This window comes from Sphaerodactylus townsendi, linkage group LG04, assembly GCF_021028975.2.
Source record: "Sphaerodactylus townsendi isolate TG3544 linkage group LG04, MPM_Stown_v2.3, whole genome shotgun sequence".
Classification (NCBI taxonomy): Eukaryota; Metazoa; Chordata; class Lepidosauria; order Squamata; family Sphaerodactylidae; genus Sphaerodactylus; species Sphaerodactylus townsendi.
Window position 1 is genome coordinate 155,994,738 of NC_059428.1, and position 10,935 is coordinate 156,005,672.

Below are 10,935 nucleotides of genomic sequence, written 5' to 3' on the forward strand. Positions count from 1 at the left end.
GACAGGCATTTTTTCCTTGCCTCCTCATAAAGGGGACACTTTAATAACATATGCTCTATAGTTTCTACAGAATTCAGAGAGCAAGAACATAACCTTGCAGCATTAGGTATCTTTTGGTATTTCCCTTCTAAGACAGCAGAAGGTAAATGTGCACTTCTTGCAAGAGTAAAAGCTCTCCTTAGATCTTTATTATCCAGATAAGTTAAATAAGGAGCAGGGGCAGTGATATATTTCTGTGTATAGTATAGAGGAAAATCTGAATATCTTGCCAGATCAGACTGTCGTGATACATCTTTGATTCTTTGGGTAAGTTCACTTTTAAAATGATCCCAATTTTTGATCATATGGATGTTATATGGAAGGCCACATTTATTAAGGCACTTCTCCATCTCTTGAGCCCACCTAGGTTTATAAGGATCTTTTGCTAGAAAAGGCCAGAGACCATTTGAATCAGTGTGTAACTTTATCCATTTATATGCCGTTGTTATTATTATTGTGGAGATGGACCAGAATGTCTATAAATTTGGGTTTGATTGAGTTGTATGAACCAAAGATTGCTAAGAATCAAAATGGAGTTTCTGTATATAGTGACTAGCACAGGGGTAGGGAACCTGCGGTTCTAGAGCCGCATGCGGCTCTTCTGCCCTTGCACTGCGGCTCCACGAGCCGAGCTGCCGGCTTCATCCTTGCCTGTCCTGCAGGCAGTAGGGCGGGCGCATCAACTGCCCGCGGACGGCTGGGCCACGCCGCGGGCTTCCTCTCACGGGGCGGGCGCTTTCCCGGCGGACGGCAAGGCTGAGCCACCGGCTTCATCCTTGCCCGCCCTGCAGGCAGCAGGACGGGCGCATCCATGCGCTTCTCAGAATGAGTGGAGTAAAAGGTAAAAAAACCCAATATATACAGTGTTGTCTTTATTTTAAATGTCAAAAATTATTTGCGGCTCCAAGTGTTTTCTTTTCCCGTGGAAAACAGGTCCAAATGGCTCTTTGAGTGTTAAAGGTTCCCTACCCCTGGACTAGCAGGTCTGCTGTAAGCAGCAGGTCAAAAGGCATTTTAGAAGCTTGTCAGTGATTATGCAGGCAAGCAAAGATAAACATGTTTAAGATCTTGTCACTAAAGGCCAACATGACAGCAGACATATACTTTATAACTTTGTTTTGGGGTTAGAAATGAAGGTGATTGGTTAAATGGAAAAAGTGTTTTTCTATATATGTTAAATGAACACAAAAATGATAATGAGAGATTCACACTTATTTGTATTTCACTACAATTCTATTGTATTGAAATCGAAGGGAATAATTGTTAGAATCATGTTTGTATAATCTTTTAAAGGGAAAATCATTTTAAAGTGGGAAAAGAGAAGTTTTGTGATCTAAAGGAATGTCAAACCTGCATGCCCTAGGAAGGAAATATCTCTCCTCAGGAGCAAATTTAGAAAACAGGTTTTTCTTGGAAACAAGAAATACAACAGGTTAGTTTTATTGCAGCCGTTTGCATATGGGCAGAGGGACGTGAGAAACAGCATGCAGCGTTTGAATAACAGAAGGAATGTGACACGTAGAATAGAGGCTGTCTTAATGTGACAAGGAGACAGAAACTATCCAATGGGATTTTAAGGTTCATGCTTATAGCACGTGAAAGGGGTATGGATTATGTACGTGGGTACAGGGATGAACTGTGACGTATGCATTCTTTGTATCTATAAAGACTAAGGTCTTTCCTATGGTGGGTGTGCCTCTCTTCCGAGAGCACCCAGAAGGAGGGGTGTCTCTCTTTGGAGAGCACCCAGAAAGGGTTCACCTTCTGTAACTTTCTATATTCTGCTAAGTAAAAACTGTCTGTTTGTTTCTGATGTCAGATGTCTGATGCTTTATTTCTAACCTATCTTTTCTCAAACAGCTGAGCAGGCCGGACTTGAGTTCTGGCCTCACATTATCTTATCCTTCAGGCTTAGGTGGTTGTGGCCCCTCGATCCTCAGCATCCACAGAAATACAAGGGACCCACACTTCAGAAGCTGCCGCCTACATGCCGATTTCCAGTGGTTTCCCCTCAGCCTCTCGTCTGGTTCATTAGAGGATCTGCTCTGAATTTCGGAAAGTAAATTTCCCTATTCTTTATTGCCGGAAGAAGCTCCGAAAGCTTGAGAACATGTAATCTTACAGGCCCAGTGGGAAATAAAAGAAAGATTTATTAGGTTTGCAAATATCATTAGTTTTAAGTCCAAAGATTGGATTTTTTTAAAAAAATATTTGCAGCTGGTTTTAGACTCGGATGACTCACACGACGTCTCTGGAAAGTTTCACAAAAGTCCCTGCGGCTTTTCTGAACCCCGCGCCCACAATTCGTGCTCCCCCAAATGGCAATGTCAGCACTAATCTTAACCCATCTTTGACTTGGAAGGGAGAGTCCCCAAAAGAAAAGGAAGACTTCTCAAGGGATGAGGGGTCTCTAGTGGTCCCCATTGTACATGAGGCTCCCTGGACCCCATAACCTCCAGGCAAAGACCCCTTGCTTTCTCTATAGGGCAGCCAGCTCTGAGTTGGGAAACACCTAATTTTGTGGGTGGAGTCTGAAGTGGGCGGGATTTGCTGAGTCAGGCGCCCAGGGGGACAGCCCTTTGGGGGTGAGGCGGCCTATAAATCTAAATTAATGATGATGATGATGATGATGATGATGATGATGATGATGATGATAAAATCCCACTAATAGTCGGTGCTCTAGGAGGAATCCCAAGAAATCTTGAAAAACATCTGGAAAGCCTAAACTTGGACAGAACATCAGTCCACATGCTGCAGAAAGCAGCACTTCTAGGAACTGCACACATTCTACGCAAATACCTCTAATATCCTAGGTCCTTGGGAAGGACTCGATATTCAGAGATGAATTCCAGACACTTGTGCTGTGTTGTTATGTGTATTAACAACAACAACAACAACAACAACAACAACAACAACAACAACAATAATAAGGGGTCAAATGTTATGTCCCTGAGCTGCAGCCGTTTAGTCACAAGGGGGGCCCCCCAGAAAATTACCCCCACACACCCGTCCTCCTTCCCCATACACTGACTTCAAGAACTGGTGCAAAAAAAGTTATTGGGTCGTGGGGTCGCCCATACGGGGAGGAGCGGCAGATTTTGCACCAGGCTACATTTCCCCTAAACATGCCTCTGGAAATAATTCAATGGAGTATAATGCCATAGAGTTCACAGTGGCCGTTTTCTCCAGGGGAACTGATTTCTGTTGCCCAGAGATCGGTTGTAATAGTGGGGAGATCTCCATCTGCCACCTGGAGACTGACAACCCAATTCTCCACCCCGGCAGGCCTTCGCTTGAGAGTCGATCTAACGAGCAGACCGGGAAGCCCGTGGGCGGGGCGGCACGAACTGCAAAGCGATGGAAGCGAGCCTGCAAAAGGGCACCTTTTCCTCCGAAGCCTTTGCATCTCAAAGACTGCAAAACGCACATTTTTTTCCTTCTCCCCGCCAGCTCCAACATTTCAGCAACTGACCTTTGCGTCACTCCTTCTCGGGCTGGGCTTAATCCTCCACCGTGACAGGTGTGATGTGTTCCAGAGGCCTGGAACAGCTAATGATCAGTTTAGCAAATCATCCTGACCCTTGCTGGCCACCCTCCCGCCACAAGCAACTGGCAACATCTGGGGTATTACTTTCTGCTCCTGACAACCTGGTGCCTTTTCCCACAGGGGGGGACCAGCCATGTGTCTTTGTGATCTCTGTGGCCTGCCTTTCTAAGAGTGAGTGTGTGTGTGGGGGGGAAGGGGGAATCAATGCTTTTTCACCAAGGGATTCATTCTGTATACTTTTGTGCTTCCAATCCTGTCCTCTGTTTACATTCATGAAATAATCCAGTCTGGAAAACAGACAGGACAGATTCAAATTCCAGCTCAGCAAAAGCAGCACTCTCTCTGTGTGTGTGTGTGTGTGTGTGTGTGTGTGTGTGTGTGTGTGTGTGTGTGTGTGTGTGTGTGTGTGTGTGTGTGTGTGTGTGTGTGTGTGTGTGTGTGTGTGTGTGTGTGTGTGTGTGTGTGTGTGTGTGTGTGTGTGTGTGTGTGTGTGACCAAGGGATTCATTCTGTATACTTTTGTGCTTCCAATCCTGTCCTCTGTTTACATTAATGAAAACAGACAGGACAGATTCTGCGGAGGTCTCAGGGTCCCATCAGAGCTGTTTGGTGCATTTTGACCCCGTCCCTTCCTTATTTGTGGTCATGTGAGAAGAGCCACGGCTTTATTATTCAAAACAGGGATGAAGGTTTTTCTCAAAAACATCCCTCAAAGGAGGATATTTGGGACAGGAACGAACCTTTTCGTTGCATACCAGCCAGACAAACAAGGCATCCTTGTTCAAAATCACCTCCATAAAATGTTCAAAATCACCTCCATAAAATACCTCCTAAGTCAGGGGTAGGGAACCTTTAACACTCAAAGAGCCATTTGGACCCGTTTTCCACGGGAAAAGAAAACACTTGGAGCCGCAAATAATTTTTGACATTTAAAATAAAGACAACACTATATATATAGGGGGTTTTTTAACCTTTTACTCCGCTCATTCTGAGAAGCGCATGGATGCGCCCGCCCTGCTGCCTGCAGGGCGGGCAAGGATGAAGCCGGCGGCTCGGCCTCGCCAGCCGCCGGGAAAGCGCCCGCCCCGCTCCAATGGGGCGGGCGAGAGGGGAAGCCTGTGGCGCGGCCCAGCCGACCGTGGGCAGTTGGTGCGCCCGCCCTGCTGCCTGCAGGGCGGGCAAGGATGGGGCCGGAGGCTCGGCTCATGAAGCCACAGTGCAAGGGCAGAAGAGCCGCATACGGCTCTCGAGCCGCAGGTTCCCTACCCCTGTCCTAAGTATATACAGAGCACATTCTTACAACACCTTATCCCAGGGATTTGTTACAAGAAGAAGGTTGGATTTATATCCCCCTGGGGCTGAGAGAGCTCCGAAGAACTGTGACTAGCCCAAGGTCACCCAGCTGGCATGTGTTGGAGTGCACAAGCTAATCTGGTTCACCAGATCAGACTCCACAGCTCAGGTGGCACAGCAGAGAATCAAACCCGGTCTTCCAGATTAGAGAGCATCTGCTCTTAACCACTACACCACACTGAATATGACATGAATGTGACTTGGTTGGGCTTGGGGTGGGGTGGGGGTCTGCCTTGGTTGGTGGGCCCTCAGCAGGCTCCCCGGGGCCCACCAGTGGCACTGGGGTGAATGGCTACCTCAGCTTCAGTGGGTTTAGCAGGTCTATGAACCAAGGGAGTACCTCTTCCTCTTGCTCCCAATCTGGCTTGGTGAGTTCCATGGGTTGGGGGTGGGCGGGCGTTGTCTCAGCTGGCTCGTGGACCTGGTAAGCCCTCTCAAGGGTCCAAATCTGGCTCCTGGGCCACATGTTTGACCCCCTGCCCTACCCCATAACTCTGAGATGTTTGGGACATGACGTTTGTTACATTCTGTTCCTCCATAGGCTTTTTCCGAGAAGTTCAGAAACTGCAGCTGTGCTGTTAAAAGGACGCCGAATTTCTTGGAAGACCTAGAACTTCCTCTGGTGAGAACAGGGGAGCAACATTGAAATGTTGACGGGCCCAAATAGAAACAGCAGGATGACAACATTTGAAAACACCAGCGCTGTTCTCTGAAAAAAACATCAGCGTAATTTGTCCGGGCCAGACCCAATGCCAGATATTTACTGCTGTTATTTAATTGTAAAGGCGGTGACTCAAAAATCACAGAAGCAGCAAAACCCCCCCCCCCCCCCCCGGGCTCAATGATGACGATAGTGTCAGACAATGGCTGTCTGGAAGAGATCTAACAGAATGCAGAATAATTTTGGCAACTCTGATAATCCGTGAAAATGGCCAAGGTAGGTGATGTCCCCCTGAATAGTTCAGAGGGTCTTGATTCTGGGATCTCAGAGGTCATTTGGTATGCTGGATTAGACAGACATCTGGATTTGGTATGCTGGATTAGACAGACAGCAGCAGCAGTGGCGTAGGAGGTTAAGAGCTTGTGTATCTAACCAGGAGGTTAAGAGCTCATGCATCTACCCTGTTTCCCCGAATACAAAACATTCCCAGAAAATAAGACATAGTAGAGGTTTTGCTGAAGTGTGAAATATAAGGCACCCCCCAAAAGTAAGACGTAGCAAAGTTTTTGTTTGGAAGCATGTCCGACAAACAGAACACAGAAAAATAAGACATCCCCTGAAAATAAGACATAGCGCATCTTGGGGAGCAAAAATCAATATAAGACACTGTCTTATTTTCGGGGAAACACAGTAATCTGGAGGAACCAGGTTTGATTCCTATCTCTGCCGCCTGAGCTGTGGAGGCTTATCTGGGGAATTCAGATTAGCCTGTGCACTCCCACACACGCCAGCTGGGTGACCTTGGGCTAGTCACAGCTTCTCGGAGCTCTCTCAGCCCCACCTACCTCACAGGGTGTTTGTTGTGAGGGGGGAAGGGCAAGGAGATTGTAAGCCCCTTTGAGTCTCCTGCAGGAGAGAAAGGGGGGATATAAAGCCAAACTCTTCTTCTTATAGGGAAACTAAATTGCCTTCAGTCGTGGTAGAAAGTGTCATAAAGTATTTAGGATTTTCAAGGCAAGAAATGAAATGAAGCGGCATGCTACTCTTTTTAACAGCCTTGGACTTCCACGGTAGACTCCCAACCAAGGGTTGATGATCCTGGTTAGTTTCCAAAATCTGACCAGACTGAGCTACCCTGTGCCATCCAGGTCGGAGCTAAGGCACAAGACCAGGAATGTAACCACCTATTGAGTAATTTACTACCAGTAGTAGCTTTTACTTTCAATGGCAGGTGCTTCAATAAAGGAAGCCGGTTTATCACTTTGCCAGCTTCCAATCTCAAACTACCCTAGAGCCAGTGGGGTGTAGTGGTTAAGAGCAGGTTAATATAGAGAACCGGGTTTGATTCTCTGCTCTGCCACTTGAGCTGTGGAGGCTTATCTGGTGAAGCAAATTAGCTGGTGCACTTCAACATGGAGCTCCCTCGGCCCCGCCCACCTCACAGGGTGTTTGTTGTGGGAGGAGAAGGGAAAGGAGATTGTCAGCCCCTTGGAGTCTCCTTACAGGAGAGAAAGGGGGGATATAAACCCAAAACTCTTCCAAACTACCCTACTCACTCCATTGAGGAATGACCCTTTGTGACCCTGAAAGCCCTTCCTTGGAACGTTCATCTGGCAAACCTACTAACAATATTCAAATCCCTGGAGAGGGCCATTTTATTGGTTTTCGTCTGCTTTAATACAGTCTTGTGTTTGCTTTGATTTCAGTAAGCGTTCGGAGGGTTTGCTTTTTTATATCGGTGTATTCGGGTGTGTTCTCGTGCAAGGGTGAGAATTGTTTTCTCCTGCTATTATGCGGCCGCCATGAAATTTTGGCTCCAATTTGTAATTGCTACTCTTCGGATTTTAACGCTGCTCGTTTGAGTGCAATTAGTTTTGATTTATTCTGCAGTGCAATTGTGAGCTGCTTTGGATCCATCACGCGGCCGAAAAAGCAGGAAACAAATATTCCCAATAAACGATACATGGGAGACTATTCTCCCCCCAGAACGTGGACAACGGGGTGAGATAAGCTTAGCGGGACTGTCTCCTCCCACCCAAAAGTCAGAACCCTCAAAGAGACATATCAACCACCCCAAGATGGTTTTTTTTTTAAATGAAAGTGGGCTCAAATACACCTTATGCCAGTGGTGGCGAACCTATGGCACGGGTGCCAGAGGTGGCACTCAGAGCCCTCTCTGTGGGCACGTGCAAACAGAGTGCCCCCCCCACATCTAGGCTGGCCTGGGCTGCTGGGCTCGATTATTAGCATTAAACCTAAGACCCAGTTTTGGGGAAGCAGTGTAGGTAACCCTTTTAAGTGCTGTTAAACCCCACTGATTTTCATGCGAAGAACTAAAGCGCGATCCTTTACCTGGGAGTAAGCTCGGTTGCTGGCAATGGGGCTTGCTTCTGAGAAAACCCTCCTAGGGTCGTGATTCACCCATTGGAAGAGTTGCATGGTTGCTTCAAAGCAAAGTCACCGACTACCACCAAGCCTACTCCTAAGTAACGCACGCCTCGGAGCCCACCGTTTTTTCTAAACTAAAACCTCAGTATTCAGGTTAATTTGCCGTGTTGGCACTTGGCGATAAATAAGTGGGTTTTGGGTTGCAATTTGGGCACTCAGTCTCGAAAAGGTTCGCCATCACTGCCTTATGCAATGAAAGTATTCCAGGGCAAGGTGATTCCCGAATTCATGCAAGAAGAAGAAAAAGAGAAGAGTTTAGATTTATACCCCCACCTTTCTCTCCTGTTAGGAGACTCAAGTCTTTGGACTTTACTTGTTCAAAAACTTGTGTCCCTCTGAGCAGTGAGGACCTACCACATGACCCGACCCCGTGGACTCTGACCTGCCAAAGCTAGTGCTGGAATTCAACTCCTCTTATTTTTGCTGCATGAAACTAATATGGCTTCTACTCTGGCATGGTTTTAGATGTATTCATGCTGTCAAACGAAGTTGCGAAATTAGCTGCGATCCACGGAGGAGGTGAGAGGGATCCGAGATGGTTCCTCGGTGGAGGGCAGAAGGCAAGCTGAGGCTTGTCCTAAATAATATGCATCAGGGTTGTTTTGGTAGCATCTGGGGTTATCAGAAGTCAGGAGGCCGGGGAAACGCACACATGGGATGAATAGCTGGTGTTTGCTGCAACTGTGCCTCTTTGAAACAAAGGCAGGTTGGTACAGAGGAGTAAAATTAGCTGGCACAGTGTCAACATGGCTATAATCGATACTCCAGGCAACAGCTAGATGGCTCTGAATTGCTACAACAGTTAATTGTTTCTGTGCCTCCTTCCTCTGGCCACGATGTGAGTTCGATCCCAACAGAAGTTGCTTTCAGGTAAATGGCTCAAGCAGTGGCGTAGGAGGTTAAGAGCTCGTGTATCTAATCTGGAGGAACTGGGTTTGATTCCCAGCTCTGCCGCCTGAGCTGTGGAGGCTTATCTGGGGAATTCAGGTTAGCCTGTGCACTCCCACACACGCCAGCTGGGTGACCTTGGGCTAGTCACAGCTTCTTGGAGCTCTCTCAGCCCCGCCTACCTCACAGGGTGCTTGTTGTGAGCGGGGAAGGGCAAGGAGATTGTCAGCCCCTTTGAGTCTCCTACAGGAGAGAAAGGGGGATATAAATCCAAACTCTTCTTCTTCTTCTTCAAGGATGGCTCAGTCTTTTATCCTTCTGAGGTCAGTAAAATGAGTACCCAGCTTGCGGGGGGTGGGGGTAAAATGCTGGGCAGGAATGGGAAAGAAAATGGCGGGCAAAACTTTACAGAAGGGCAAGTTTTGCTAATAGTCGCCCAGGGCAATATAAAATGCTCTTTGTTCAAAGTTCAGTGTTTAGCAGTGCAGGCAAGAACGGTTTTGCCAAAAGTAGCACTTAAATTGGATACTCTCAGATACTCTAAATAAGATACTCGTACGCTAAAAGAGAATCTGGACCATTTTTTCCCAGCGGAAATAGGATCCTTTCACTTCCACACACAAAGCACAACCGCACTGTCTACTTCCCCTGAGACAGAGTACGGAGAGTCAGTGTTTTGTATGCCGAGGTGAAACATCTTTAGCTGGGGACTAAAAAGAGGCTGGATCACAGGAATGATTTCACCCGTGTACATGAAAGGGTGCGTTCAAGATGGTTCCTGCCGCGTCCCTATTCATCATAGCCTTTTCGGCAGAGGACAAAAATCTTGTACAGACCGGGCACAATTTAAATTGCTGATGAGCAGCGGTCTGGTTATGAAATGTTTGGAAACAAGCTAATGGATTCAATTTTAGCTTCTCGTCTCCCAGAACATCTGTTTCTACCGTGGGAGCAGCAATAACAACAACAAAAGAAGCCCATTTTGTTCCCTTGCAATTGCTTTGGCGCTGAAATGTTGAAAGGTTACACAGAGAAAACAGAAGACCTTTCCAGACATTGCAATTGTGTGCGGTGGGAGCCTGTCGAACTGGGAGGATGGTCCTCTCAGCGTGTTGTGTGGACAGGGAAATGTACGTATTTATGCTTTCTTACAGGAGAGAAAGGGGGGATATAAATCCAACTCTCCTTCTTCTTCTCATAAGAACGAGCCTGCTGGATTAGACCAGAGTCCATCTAGTCCAGCACTCTGCTACTCGCAGTGGCCCACCAGATGCCTTTGGGAGCTCACATGCAGGATGTGAAAGCAATGGCCTGCTGCTGCTCCTCCCGAGCCCCTGGTCTGCTAAGGCATTTGCAACCTCAGATCAAGGAGGATCAAGATTGGTAGCCATAAATCAACTTCTCCTCCATCAATCTGTCCAAGCCCCTTTGAAAGCTATCCAGGTAAGTGGCCATCACCACCTCCTGAGGCAGCATATTCCAAACACTAATCACACGTTGCATGAAGAAGTGTTTCCTTTTATTAGTCCTAATTCTTCCCCCCAGCATTTTCAATGAATGCCCCCTGGTTCTAGTATTGTGAGAAAGAGAGAAAAATTTCTCCCTGTCAACATTTTCTACCCCATGCATAATTTTATAGACTTCAATCATATCCCCCCTCAGACGTCTCCTCTCCAAACTAAAGAGTTCCAAACGCTGCAGCCTCTCCTCATAAGGAAGGTGCTCCAATCCTTCAATCATCCTCATTGCCTTTCTCTGCACTTTTTCTATCTCTTTGATATTCTTTTTGAGATGTGGCTTACCTCAGAACTGAACACAGTACTCCAAGTGCTGTCCCACCACTGCTTTATATATGGGTATGACAAATTTTGCAGTTTTATTATCAACTCCTTTCCTAATTATCCCTGTAGCATAGAGTTTGCCTTTTTCACAGCTGCCATGCATTGAGTTGACATTCCCATGGAACTATCAACTAAGATGCCCAAATCCCTTTCCTAGTC